This window comes from Cherax quadricarinatus, unplaced genomic scaffold, assembly GCF_038502225.1.
Source record: "Cherax quadricarinatus isolate ZL_2023a unplaced genomic scaffold, ASM3850222v1 Contig720, whole genome shotgun sequence".
NCBI lineage: Eukaryota > Metazoa > Arthropoda > Malacostraca > Decapoda > Parastacidae > Cherax > Cherax quadricarinatus.
In genome coordinates, this window is record NW_027195746.1 from 58,317 (window position 1) to 73,555 (window position 15,239).

Genomic DNA, 15,239 nt, shown 5'->3' on the forward strand with positions numbered 1-15,239 from the left:
ACCTCGGTGGACAAAAGAGAGGGCGGCCGGATATCCGCCACAAAGCATACCTCCTTCGGTCACCACCCCCAGAATCCGAAAGGTGGCTTCCAGAGATACACCCGTCGCCCAAAAGACACCCAAAGCTACTCCGGGATACCGGAGAGGGATCGGGACATCCCCAGGCAATCCAGATTCCATGGCAAACTACGCCACCGCCAAGAACCTCAATGGAATGGGATGGGATGGACCCCGGTGTCCTTTCCCCTACCTAGGAACTAGCGCGCCTGTGGGAGAAATCCCGCAGGCCAAAAAGAGGAAGGGCAAAAGGGAGGGGTGAGGAGGAGGAGGAGGAGGAGGAATGGAAAAAGGGGAGGATGGGATAGGGGAGGGGAGAATGGGGGGTAATTAGGTTCGGTCTGAGGAAGAAGACTGACAGGGCTAATTCCTCAGACCAAGAGCCTCTTCACCACGCCAAGGAGCCCCCCTTGAAGAGGAGTCAAATAGAAGGCTGAGAAACCTGACCGTATCACATTCTGGGATACACGAGCCATGTATATACCATGGATGATCAGAGACAACAGTCTAGTGAAAGTAATTAGGTTGATCCAAAGGGCCAATAAATTACTTTAAAACATTTGCACTACCTTTCCCCCCACCCCTCCCCCCTTTTCTTTAAGGAATGTAATTTATTAGGCATTCCTCATCAACCTCTCCAAGGAAGGACTTTATGAAAGGAAGGGAACTTTTCCTTCAAAGTAATCAAAACTAATCTTTTAGGTAAACATTAGGCAACTTCTTTCAAAATACCCCATATAGAAATTTTAAATATATTTTTTCAAGGCAATTATATAAAAGTCAATATTCATTTTAAATATTTATTTATATTTACAACAAAACTAATGCAGATCATTAGCATACACTTCAATATACCAGCCATCTCCCACAGGAGAAGGGGTTACTAGCCTCTTGATCCTGGGATTTTGGTTGCCTAACACGTGCTCGACTTACTGAAGAATGATTCTTTTCCACTACCCCATGGAAAGTTTAGTACCACAAACATTTAAATTCCTGTTCTACTCGCTCAACTCATCCTGTAAAAATAAAAGGTCACATTAGACCATGTATAGGGCAAGGAGGAATAACATCTTGTAGGAGTGAGGAAGAGCCAGTTGTGAGTGTGGGGGAAGTTCGTGAGGCAGTAGGTAAAATGAAAGGGGGTAAGGCAGCCGGGATTGATGGGATAAAGATAGAAATGTTAAAAGCAGGTGGGGATATAGTTTTGGAGTGGTTGGTGCAATTATTTAATAAATGTATGGAAGAGGGTAAGGTACCTAGGGATTGGCAGAGAGCATGCATAGTTCCTTTGTATAAAGGCAAAGGGGATAAAAGAGAGTGCAAAAATTATAGGGGGATAAGTCTGTTGAGTGTACCTGGTAAAGTGTATGGTAGAGTTATAATTGAAAGAATTAAGAGTAAGACGGAGAATAGGATAGCAGATGAACAAGGAGGCTTTAGGAAAGGTAGGGGGTGTGTGGACCAGGTGTTTACAGTGAAACATAAGTGAACAGTATTTAGATAAGGCTAAAGAGGTCTTTGTGGCATTTATGGATTTGGAAAAGGTGTATGACAGGGTGGATAGGGGGGCAATGTGGCAGATGTTGCAAGTGTATGGTGTAGGAGGTAGGTTACTGAAAGCAGTGAAGAGTTTTTACGAGGATAGTGAGGCTCAAGTTAGAGTATGTAGGAAAGAGGGAAATTTTTTCCCAGTAAAAGTAGGCCTTAGACAAGGATGTGTGATGTCACCGTGGTTGTTTAATATATTTATAGATGGGGTTGTAAGAGAAGTAAATGCGAGGGTCTTGGCAAGAGGCGTGGAGTTAAAAGATAAAGAATCACACACAAAGTGGGAGTTGTCACAGCTGCTCTTTGCCGATGACACTGTGCTCTTGGGAGATTCTGAAGAGAAGTTGCAGAGATTGGTGGATGAATTTGGTAGGGTGTGCAAAAGAAGAAAATTAAAGGTGAATACAGGAAAGAGTAAGGTTATGAGGATAACAAAAAGATTAGGTGATGAAAGATTGAATATCAGATTGGAGGGAGAGAGTATGGAGGAGGTGAACGTATTCAGATATTTGGGAGTGGACGTGTCAGCGGATGGGTCTATGAAAGATGAGGTGAATCATAGAATTGATGAGGGAAAAAGAGTGAGTGGTGCACTTAGGAGTCTGTGGAGACAAAGAACTTTGTCCTTGGAGGCAAAGAGGGGAATGTATGAGAGTATAGTTTTACCAACGCTCTTATATGGGTGTGAAGCGTGGGTGATGAATGTTGCAGCGAGGAGAAGGCTGGTGGCAGTGGAGATGTCATGTCTGAGGGCAATGTGTGGTGTGAATATAATGCAGAGAATTCGTAGTTTGGAAGTTAGGAGGAGGTGCGGGATTACCAAAACTGTTGTCCAGAGGGCTGAGGAAGGGTTGTTGAGGTGGTTCAGACATGTAGAGAGAATGGAGCGAAACAGAATGACTTCAAGAGTGTATCAGTCTGTAGTGGAAGGAAGGCGGGGTAGGGGTCGGCCTAGGAAGGGTTGGAGGGAGGGGGTAAAGGAGGTTTTGTGTGCGAGGGGCTTGGACTTCCAGCAGGCATGCGTGAGCGTGTTTGATAGGAGTGAATGGAGACAAATGGTTTTTAATACTTGACGTGCTGTTGGAGTGTGAGCAAAGTAACATTTATGAAGGGATTCAGGGAAACCGGCAGGCCGGACTTGAGTCCTGGAGATGGGAAGTACAGTGCCTGCACTCTGAAGGAGGGGTGTTAATGTTGCAGTTTAAAAACTGTAGTGTAAAGCACCCTTCTGGCAAGACAGTGATGGAGTGAATGATGGTGAAAGTTTTTCTTTTTCGGGCCACCCTGCCTTGGTGGGAATCGGCCGGTGTGATAATAAAAAAAATAAAAAAAATAATTAGACCATGTTGCCATCATTAACCGAAGTAACTTTATTCATTATACAATGTTATGAAGTTTCGTGTACTATTCTCACAAGATAGTAGTACATAGCGACTTCATTTTTATATATGCACTCAAATGCCAGTTTGACAATAATGCAACCTGGATCAGGGGTGCAAATCACCAATAAAAATGGTTAAAATTATCTAAAACATCAATTTTTTTTTCAATTACATCTTTACCTTTAATTACTTTAAAGTCCTAGTTATTATTCTTTCATTCCATTAAGCATGTTTTCCCATGCTCATCTACAAACACCATTACCCACAATTTAAGGTAAGAAATACTATTATTTTTATTGCATTTGTAGTCTTAAGCAGTAACATATCATGACAATGCATTACAATTACATTCACTATTTTGCAAGATCTGGAGGGCTAAAAAAAAAAAAAAAAAAAAAAAAAAAAAATTTAGACTTTGGGGGCTCCCATGAATGTAACCCTATTTTTCCCACAAGTTCTTCAGTTTGTCTAACACGGTTTTGACTAACAGCATTTTCAGGAATTTAACTAGTGTTGAACGATGGTCTACTGTACTTTGTCCTGAAAACAATCAAAAAATGTATTTATTATTTTTTTTTTTTATTATCACACCGGCCGATTCCCACCAAGGCAGGGTGGCCCGAAAAAGAAAAACTTTCACCATCATTCACTCCATCACTGTCTTGCCAGAAGGGTGCTTTACACTACAGTTTTTAAACTGCAACATTAACACCCCTCCTTCAGAGTGCAGGCACTGTACTTCCCATCTCCAGGACTCAAGTCCGGCCTGCCGGTTTCCCTGAATCCCTTCATAAATGTTACTTTGCTCACACTCCAACAGCACGTCAAGTATTAAAAACCATTTGTCTCCATTCACTCCTATCAAACACGCTCACGCATGCCTGCTGGAAGTCCAAGCCCCTCGCACACAAAACCTCCTTTACCCCCTCCCTCCAACCCTTCCTAGGCCGACCCCTACCCCGCCTTCCTTCCACTACAGACTGATACACTCTTGAAGTCATTCTGTTTCGCTCCATTCTCTCTACATGTCCGAACCACCTCAACAACCCTTCCTCAGCCCTCTGGACAACAGTTTTGGTAATCCCGCACCTCCTCCTAACTTCCAAACTACGAATTCTCTGCATTATATTCACACCACACATTGCCCTCAGACATGACATCTCCACTGCCTCCAGCCTTCTCCTCGCTGCAACATTCATCACCCACGCTTCACACCCATATAAGAGCGTTGGTAAAACTATACTCTCATACATTCCCCTCTTTGCCTCCAAGGACAAAGTTCTTTGTCTCCACAGACTCCTAAGTGCACCACTCACTCTTTTTCCCTCATCAATTCTATGATTCACCTCATCTTTCATAGACCCATCTGCTGACACGTCCACTCCCAAATATCTGAATACGTTCACCTCCTCCATACTCTCTCCCTCCAATCTGATATTCAATCTTTCATCACCTAATCTTTTTGTTATCCTCATAACCTTACTCTTTCCTGTATTCACCTTTAATTTTCTTCTTTTGCACACCCTACCAAATTCATCCACCAATCTCTGCAACTTCTCTTCAGAATCTCCCAAGAGCACAGTGTCATCAGCAAAGAGCAGCTGTGACAACTCCCACTTTGTGTGTGATTCTTTATCTTTTAACTCCACGCCTCTTGCCAAGACCCTCGCATTTACTTCTCTTACAACCCCATCTATAAATATATTAAACAACCACGGTGACATCACACATCCTTGTCTAAGGCCTACTTTTACTGGGAAAAAATTTCCCTCTTTCCTACATACTCTAACTTGAGCCTCACTATCCTCGTAAAAACTCTTCGCTGCTTTCAGTAACCTACCTCCTACACCATACACTTGCAACATCTGCCACATTGCCCCCCTATCCACCCTGTCATACGCCTTTTCCAAATCCATAAATGCCACAAAGACCTCTTTAGCCTTATCTAAATACTGTTCACTTATATGTTTCACTGTAAACACCTGGTCCACACACCCCCTACCTTTCCTAAAGCCTCCTTGTTCATCTGCTATCCTATTCTCCGTCTTACTCTTAATTCTTTCAATTATAACTACCATACACTTTACCAGGTACACTCAACAGACTTATCCCCCTATAATTTTTGCACTCTCTTTTATCCCCTTTGCCTTTATACAAAGGAACTATGCATGCTCTCTGCCAATCCCTAGGTACCTTACCTTCTTCCATACATTTATTAAATAATTGCACCAACCACTCCAAAACTATATCCCCACCTGCTTTTAACATTTCTATCTTTATCCCATCAATCCCGGCTGCCTTACCCCCTTTCATTTTACCTACTGCCTCACGAACTTCCCCCACACTCACAACTGGCTCTTCCTCACTCCTACAAGATGTTATTCCTCCTTGCCCTATACACGAAATCACAGCTTCCCTATCTTCATCAACATTTAACAATTCCTCAAAATATTCCTTCCATCTTCCCAATACCTCTAACTCTCCATTTAATAACTCTCCTCTCCTATTTTTAACTGACAAATCCATTTGTTCTCTAGGCTTTCTTAACTTGTTAATCTCACTCCAAAACTTTTTCTTATTTTCAACAAAATTTGTTGATAACATCTCACCCACTCTCTCATTTGCTCTCTTTTTACATTGCTTCACCACTCTCTTAACTTCTCTCTTTTTCTCCATATACTCTTCCCTCCTTGCATCACTTCTACTTTGTAAAAACTTCTCATATGCTAACTTTTTCTCCCTTACTACTCTCTTTACATCATCATTCCACCAATCGCTCCTCTTCCCTCCTGCACCCACTTTCCTGTAACCACAAACTTCTGCTGAACACTCTAACACTACATTTTTAAACCTACCCCATACCTCTTCGACCCCATTGCCTATGCTCTCATTAGCCCATCTATCCTCCAATAGCTGTTTATATCTTACCCTAACTGCCTCCTCTTTTAGTTTATAAACCTTCACCTCTCTCTTCCCTGATGCTTCTATTCTCCTTGTATCCCATCTACCTTTTACTCTCAGTGTAGCTACAACTAGAAAGTGATCTGATATATCTGTGGCCCCTCTATAAACATGTACATCCTGAAGTCTACTCAACAGTCTTTTATCTACCAATACATAATCCAACAAACTACTGTCATTTCGCCCTACATCATATCGTGTATACTTATTTATCCTCTTTTTCTTAAAATATGTATTACCTATAACTAAACCCCTTTCTATACAAAGTTCAATCAAAGGGCTCCCATTATCATTTACACCTGGCACCCCAAACTTACCTACCACACCCTCTCTAAAAGTTTCTCCTACTTTAGCATTCAAGTCCCCTACCACAATTACTCTCTCACTTGGTTCAAAGGCTCCTATACATTCACTTAACATCTCCCAAAATCTCTCTCTCTCCTCTGCATTCCTCTCTTCTCCAGGTGCATACACGCTTATTATGACCCACTTCTCGCATCCAACCTTTACTTTAATCCACATAATTCTTGAATTTACACATTCATATTCTCTTTTCTCCTTCCATAACTGATCATTTAACATTACTGCTACCCCTTCCTTTGCTCTAACTCTCTCAGATACTCCAGATTTAATCCCATTTATTTCCCCCCACTGAAACTCTCCTACCCCCTTCAGCTTTGTTTCGCTTAGGGCCAGGACATCCAACTTCTTTTCATTCATAACATCAGCAATCATCTGTTTCTTGTCATCCGCACTACATCCACGCACATTTAAGCAACCCAGTTTTATAAAGTTTTTCTTCTTCTCTTTTTTAGTAATTGTATACAGGAGAAGGGGTTACTAGCCCATTGCTCCCGGCATTTTAGTCGCCTCATACGACACGCATGGCTTACGGAGGAAAGATTCTTTTCCACTTCCCCATGGACAATAGAAGAAATAAAAAAGAACAAGAGCTATTTAGAAAAAGGAGAAAAACCTAGATGTATGTATATATATATATGCATGTGCGTGTCTGTGAAGTGTGACCAAAGTGTAAGTAGGAGTAGCAAGATATCCCTGTTATCTTAGCGTGTTTATGAGACAGAAAAAGAAACCAGCAATCCTACCATCATGCAAACAGTTACAGGTTTTTGTTTCACAGTCATCTGGCAGGACGGTAGTACTTCCCTGGGTGGTTGCTGTCTACCAACCTACTACCTATACCTCCAGAATTTACAGTTCCTTACCTTTGAAGGATGTTTAAGGATTTGGAAGTCAATTTTATTGTAGCCATTTTCCAAACTTTCTCAGCTTGCTCGTTTGTCTATTGCCATCCATCTGAAAAAAAATGAAAAGTAAGACTGATGTACCTGCATAGCACTATCCACAAGTCTGCCGTCCAAGGGTATTAAACTACCCCTTATTTACAAAAATTTATATTCCGACTAAAGAGGTGAGGGACAAACTAATTCCATTTATAGGCAAAGGCTAAAATTCCTTTTTCATCTGAACTTACGGAAGGTAAACCAACTTTAATTCTAATCATCGCATTTTAAAAATTCACTTTATAAACTGATACTAAAAGATTCTCGGAGCTTATTGTAACCAGGTACGGAACTGAAAGCCAGTTGTTCTTCCAGAGATTAGCCAGGTGATTATCTACCAAATCTGATTAGACAGCAAAAACAATCTTGCCATCTTGCCCAGATGTGGCATTTAAAATAATGGAAATTTCATGCGCATTTATAAAATATTGGTATTAGGGTTATACAGCACTATCAGAAAAAAATTAGTTGAACACTAAACCTTCAGACAGTTATACAGAGCCTGGGGAAATTAAAGTTATTCAGACTATTCAAGGAACTGAAGCACAAATCCCAAAGGTCGCGAACCCCTCGCCAATGCAAGGGTAAAATCAACAAACTGTTAAATATTAAATATTAGTATACTCATATAAAAAGCCAGCATAAAATGTATTACATCAAAATACTACATTTTTTAGAAGTTTTATTTATCTGAAAACATTAGGGTCAGAACTAGGTAGTTTTATATTAAATATTTAGTACAGGTACAACATTGATTTTCTGGACACCGATGGTCCAGAACCACACAAATTTAAGAGTTCCCACCCCAGTGTATTTACCACCAAACTGTACGTCACTTATCTAACACCAAGGCCCAGGGAGGTACTACAATCCTGCCAAGCGAGCGTAAAACGAAAGCCTATAATTGTTTTACATGATGGTAGGATTGCTGGTGTCTTTTGTCTGTCTCATAAATATGCAAGATTACAGGTATGTCTTGCTACTTCTACTTACACTTGGGTCACACTACACATACATGTACACGTTTATTTACACACTCATCTGAGTTTTCTTTGATTTTATCTTAATAGTTCTTGGTCTTATTACTTTTCCTTTTATATCCATGGGGAAGTGGAATAAGAATCTTTCCTCTGTAAGCCATGCGTGTTGCAAAAGTCGACTAAAATGCCGGGAACAATGGGCTAGTAACCCCTTTTCCTGAAAAGATTACTAAAAAGAATAAGAAGAAAATTGTCAAAGTGGGAAGTTTGAATGTGCGTGGATGTTGTGCAAATGATAAGAGATGATTGTGAATGTTATGAATAAGAAGCTGGATGTCCTGGCTTTAAGTGAAACAAAGCTGAAGGGGGCGGGAGTTTCAATGGAGAGGAATAAATGGGATTAGGTCAGGGGTTTCAAATAGAGGAAATATAAACACATATGCAGTATAATGTGATCCTTTATTGACAATGTTTCACCCACACAGTGGGCTTTTTCAAGTCACACACAGATCTACCTGGGGTGGAAGGTACGGGAGTATTTATAGTCATGTTCAGAATGTTGAGGTCAGGTGGAGAATGCTGCATCTGATGATCTACCGGGTGGAGTTAGAGTCTTGGGTAGCTTGGCAGGGGTATTGGACAAGTTGTGAGTAGACCTTCTGCAGTGTTCTATGTTCTTATGTGGGATAGCGAAGTTTCTTGGAGAGTGGTTCAGCTATGTTATAGAAGCCCTTGTTCTGGTTGAAATTGTTGGTTATAGAGATAAGCGATGATTCCAGGATTCTTCGGTATTGAGTGTTGTCTTCTGTGGCGATAAGTCTTGAGTTTCTGTAGTTAATTAAATGGTTGTGTGAATTGCGATGTTGTACACAGGCATTCCTTGCATCGTCAGTCCTGCTTGCATATTGGTGTTCTGAAATACGTGTTTGGAGGTCTCTTGATGTTTCGCACACGATTTGTTGCAGTCATTACAAGGGATTATGTATACCCCTGCAGAGGATGGAGGCTTGTCCTGTCTACTACTGGTGATGTCCTTGATGGTCGTGGTTGTGGAGGTATATACTTGGAATGATGTATTGGAAAAGATGTTGGAAACATGTTTGGCAATGGAGTTGGTGGGGAGGACTATGCATCTCTTCTCGGCAGTGTCTTCTCTGGGTGTGTTGAAGATGTTTAATGCCCGCCGTCTGCAGTCTCTGATGAAGTGACGAGGATAGTGGAGTTTAGAAAATACTTGTTCAATTATAGTGCATTCTTCCTCAAGGAACTCATTGCTGCAGATTCTGAGTGCACGCAGGAAGAAGCCTATAATTACACCACGTTTGGTTTTGGTGTCGTGGTCAGAGTAGAAGTGAAGATGGTTTTGGTTGGTGGGTTTTACGTGTTTCTCTTTCGAAAATCACCTCTTTCAGCAGACTTTTGGACTACCCATGGGTTCGCCACTCAGTGCGGTCCTGGCTATTCCACATAAGAACATAAAACACTGCAGAAGGTCTACTCGCAACTTGTCCAATACCCCTGCCAAGCTACCCAAGACTAACTCCACCTGGTAGATCATCACATGCAGCATTCTCCACCTGACCTCAACATTCTGAACATGACTATAAATACTCCCATACCTTCCACCCCAGGTAGATCTGTGAGAGACTTGAAAAAGCCCACTGTGTGGGTGAAACGTTGTCAATAAAGGATCACATACTGCATGCGTGTTTATATTTCCACTGTCGGTATTTGATACAATTTATTTCCATGGTTTCAAATAGAGTTAGAGCTAAAGAAGGAGTAGCAATAATGTTGAAGGATAAGCTATGGCAGGAAAAGAGGGACTATAAATGTATTAATTCAAGGATTATGTGGAGTAAAATAAAGATTGGATGTGAAAAGTAGGTTATAGCAAGTGTGCATGCACCTGGAGAAGAGAGAAGTGTAGAGGAGAGAGAGATTTTGGGAAATGTTGAGTGAATGCATGGGGAGTTTTGAATCAAATGTGAGTAATGGTGGTTGGGAATTTCAATGCTAAAGTGGGTAAAAATGTTATGGAGGGAGTAGTAGGTAAATTTGGGGTGCCAGGGGTAAATGTAAATGGGGAGCCTTTAATTGAGCTATGTGTAGAAAGATTTGGTAACAAGTAATACATATTTTATGAAAAAGAGGATAAATAAATATACAAGGTATGATGTAGCACGTAATGAAAGTAGTTTGTTAGATTATGTATTGGTGGATAAAAGGTTGATGGGTAGGCTCCAGGATGTACATGTTTACAGAGGGGCAACTGATATATCAGATCATTATTTAGTTGCAGCTACAGTTAGAGTAAGAGGTAGATGGGAAAAGAGGAAGGTGGCAACAAGTAAGAGGGAGGTGAAAGTGTATAAACTAAGGGAGGAAGTTCGGGCGAGATATAAGCGAATATTGGCAGAAAGTTGGGCTAGTGCAAATATGAGTAGTGGGGGGGGGGGGGGGAAGAGGGTTGGAATAGTTTTAAAAATGCAGTATTAGAATGTGGGGGCAGAAGTTTGTGGTTATAGGAGGGTGGGGGCAGGAGGAAAGAGGAGTGATTGGTGTAATGATGAAGTAAAGGGTGTGATAAAAGAAAAAGGTAGCTTATGAGAGGTTTTTACAAAGCAGAAGTGTCATAAGAAGAGCGAGTACATGGAGATTAAAAGAAAGGTGAAGAGAGCGGTGAGAGTGCAAAGGAGAGCAGATGATAAGAGTGGGAGAGGCACTGTCAAGAAATTTTAATGAAAATAACAAAAAATTTTGGAGTTTAACAAGTTAAGAAAGCCTAGGGAAAGTATGGATTTGTCAGTTAAAAACAGAGTAGGGGAGTTAGTAGATGGGGAAAGGGAGGTATTAGATAGATGGAGAGAATATTTTGAGGAACTTAAATGTTGAGGAAGAAAGGGAGGCGGTAATTTCATGCACTGGCCAGGGAGGTATACCATCTTTTAGGAGTGAAGAAGAGCAGAATGTAAATTTGGGGGAGGTGCGTGAGGCATTACGTAGAATGAAAGGGGGTAAAGCAGCTGGAACTGATGGGATCATGACAGAAATGTTAAAAGCAGGGAAGGATACAGTGTTGGAGTGGTTGGTACTTTTGTTTAATAAATGTATGAACGAGGGGAAGGTACCTAGGGATTGGCAGAGAGCATGTATAGTCCCTTTATATAAAGGGAAAGGGGACAAAAATATTGTAAAAATTATAGAGGAATAAGTTTACCGAGTATACCAGGAAAAGTGTACGGTAGGGTTATAATTGAAAGAATTAGAAGCAAGAGAATGTAGGATTGCGGATGAGTAAGGAGGTTTCAGAGTGGGTAGGGAATGTGTAGATCAAATGTTTACATTGAAGCATATATGTGAACAGTATTTGGATAAATGTAGGGAAGTTTTTATTGCATTTATGGATTTTGAAAAGGCATATGATAGAGTAGATAAAGGAGCAATGTGGCAGATGTTGCAAGTATATGGAATAGGTGTTAAGTTACTAAATGCTGTAAAGAGTTTTTATGAGGATAGTGAGGCTCAGGTTAGGGTGAGTAGAAGAGAGGGAGACTACTTTCCAGTAAAAGTAGGTCTTAGACAGGGATGTGTAATGTCACCATGGTTGTTTAATATATTTATAGATAGGGTTGTAAAGGAAGTAAATGCTAGGGTGTTCAGGAGAGGGGTGGGGTTAAATTATGGGGAATCAAATTCAGAACGGGAATTGACAGTTACTTTTTGCTGATGATACTGTGCTTATGGGAGATTCTAAAGAAAAATTGCAAAAGTTAGTGGATGAGTTTGGGAATGTGTGTAAAGGTAGAAAGTTGAAAGTGAACATAGAAAAGAGTAAGGTGATGAGGGTATCAAATTATTTAGATAAAGAAAAATTGGATATCAAATTGGGGAGGAGTATGGAAGAAGTGAATGTTTTCAGATACTTGGGAGTTGACATGTTGGCAGCTGGATTTATGAAGAATGAGGTTAATCACAGAACTGATTAGGGAAAAAAAAAGGCGAGTGGTGTGTTGAGGTATATGTGGAGTCAAAAAATGTTATCGATGGAGGCAAAGAAGGGAATGTATGAAAGTATAGCAGTACCAACACTTATATGGTTGTGAAGCTTGGGTGGTAAATGCAGCAGCGAGGAGAAGGTTGGAGGCAGTGGAGATGTCCTGTCTAAGGGCAATGTGTGGTGAAAATATTATGCAGAAAATTCGGTGTGGAAATTAGGAAAAGGTGTGGAGTTAATAAAAGTATTAGTCAAGAGGGCAGAAGAGGGTTTGTTGAGGTGGTTTGGTCATTTAGAGAGAATGGATCAAAGTAGAATGACATGGAAAGCATATAAATATATAGGGGAAGGAAGGCGGGGTAGGGGTCATCCTCGAAAGGGTTGGAGAGAGGGGGTAAAGGAGGTTCTGTGGGCGAGGGGCTTGGACTTCCAGCAAGCGTGCGTGAGCGTGTTAGATAGGAGTGAATGGAGTCGAATGGTACTTGGGACCTGACGATCTGTTGGAGTGTGAGCAGGGTAATATTTAGTGAAGGGATTCAGGGAAACCGGTTATTTTCATATAGTCGGACTTGAGTCCTGGAAATGGGAAGTACAATGCCTGCACTTTAAAGGAGGGGTTTGGGATATTGGCAGTTTGGAGGGATATGTTGTGTATCTTTATATGTTTATGCTTCTAGACTGTTGTATTCTGAGCACCTCTGCAAAAACAGTGATAATGTGCGAGTGTGGTGAAAGTGTTGAATGATGATGAAAGTATTTTCTTTTTGGGGATTTTCTTTCTTTTTTGGGTCACCCTGCCTCGGTGGGAGACGGCCGACTTGTTGAAAAAAAAAAAAAAAAAAAATATATATATGTATATATATATGTATATATGTATATATATATGTATATATGTATATATATATGTATATATATATGTATATATATATGTATATATATATGTATATATATATGTATATATATATATGTATATATATATATATATATATATATATATATATGTATATATATATGTATATATATATGTATATATATATGTATATATATATGTATATATATATGTATATATATATATGTATATATATATATATATATATGTATATATATATGTATATATATATATATATATGTATATATATATATATATATATATGTATATATATATGTATATATATATGTATATATATATATATATATGTATATATATATGTATATATATATGTATATATATATGTATATATATATATATATGTATATATATATATGTATATATATATATGTATATATATATATGTATATATATATATGTATATATATGTATATATATGTATATATATGTATATATATATATATATGTATATATATGTATATATATATATGTATATATATGTATATATATATATATATGTATATATATATATATATGTATATATATATATATATATGTATATATATATATATATATGTATATATATATATATATATATATGTATATATATATGTATATATATATATATATATATATATGTATATATATATGTATATGTATATATATATATATATATGTATATATATATGTATATGTATATATATATATATATATATATGTATATATATATGTATATGTATATATATATATATATATGTATATATATATGTATATGTATATATATATATATATATATGTATATATATATGTATATGTATATATATGTATATATATATGTATATGTATATATATATATGTATATGTATATATATGTATATATATGTATATGTATATATATGTATATATATATGTATATATATATATATATATATATATATATATATTAGGTTGGTAGACAGCAACCGCCCAGGGAGGTACTACAGTCCTGCCAAGCGAGTGTAAAGCTAAAGCCTGTAATTGTTTTACATGGTAGGATTGCTGGTGTCCCTTTTACTGTCTTATGAACATGCAAGATTTCAGGCAAGTCTTGCTACTTCTACTTACACTTAGGTCACACTACACATACATGTACAAGTATATATATACACCCCCCTCTGGGTTTTCTTCTGTTTTCTTTCTAGTCCTTATTCTTGTTTATTTCCTCTTATCTCCATGGGGAAGTGGAACAGAATTCTTCCTCCATAAGCCATGCGTGTTGTAAGAGGCTACTAAAATGCCGGGAGAAAGGGGGCTAGTAACCTCTTCTGTATATATTACTAAATGTAAAAGGAGAAACTTGCATTTTTTCTTTTGGGCCACCCACATCGGTGGGATACAGCCGGTGTGTTGAAAGAAAGATACATCTCCATCAACCAACCTCTCTAAAGGCAGAAAAATCAGTAATCTGGAAAGACTTCGGAACCAAAGGTCCAGAAAATACATGTACTGTACTCCACATTACACTAGAAATACAATTTTTCTTTAAACACTGTGGCCATCTCCCACTAACTTGCCAGAGGCATGCAGACAAGACTATTTAGATGTCACTCCAAATATCCCAAATCCTTCTTATTTAAGTGCAGGCATTGTACTTCCCACCTCCGCGACAGTCAGGCTGACTAATTTGCTCACACGTGACACTCTACCCTGCCTTCCCTCCACTACACATTTGCATGCCCTCCAAGTCATCCACATGGGAAGGAATTGAAAAGACGTAAACTGTCGAAGGTGAATATTCCTTTATGAAATGTGTGGATGATACAGTTTGTAATGTCAATGGAACTGCACAAATGTGCTTCTGGCAAGACAGCTACTGAGGGACTAAAGTTTTTACATCGTGTTATTCAGCCTTGAAAGATCGGCAGTTAATTCAAAAATCATGTGTAAAATAAAATAAGGACAAACTTTCCAAAATGAATTTTAAGCTAGTGAACAAACTGAAGATGAATTATTTAAAATAACTGCCCATGATAGGAAATAAGGGGACTCAATTTAAACAGTTTAGCCAATTTAATGAACATGGGTCTTTAAAGTTGCTCAGGGAAAAAAAAAAAAAAAAAAAACTTGCAAGGAAATTTCATG

At 38.6% G+C, this 15,239-nt stretch overlaps 1 long non-coding RNA gene across 10 annotated transcripts in view; it reads right to left on the reverse strand.

Annotated features, from left to right (window-relative positions):
• Positions 1-843: 843 nt before the first annotated feature.
• LOC128702080 (uncharacterized) overlaps positions 844-15,239 on the reverse strand; it is a 66,611-nt gene continuing 52,215 nt past the window's right edge. For all 10 annotated transcript variants that reach the window (XR_011391227.1, XR_011391236.1, XR_011391233.1 and 7 more), the window contains 2 exons: positions 7,175-7,265; positions 844-1,073 (listed from right to left, as the gene is read on the reverse strand). This is a non-coding gene — a long non-coding RNA (uncharacterized lncRNA). The remainder of the gene's footprint in view (positions 1,074-7,174; positions 7,266-15,239) is intronic.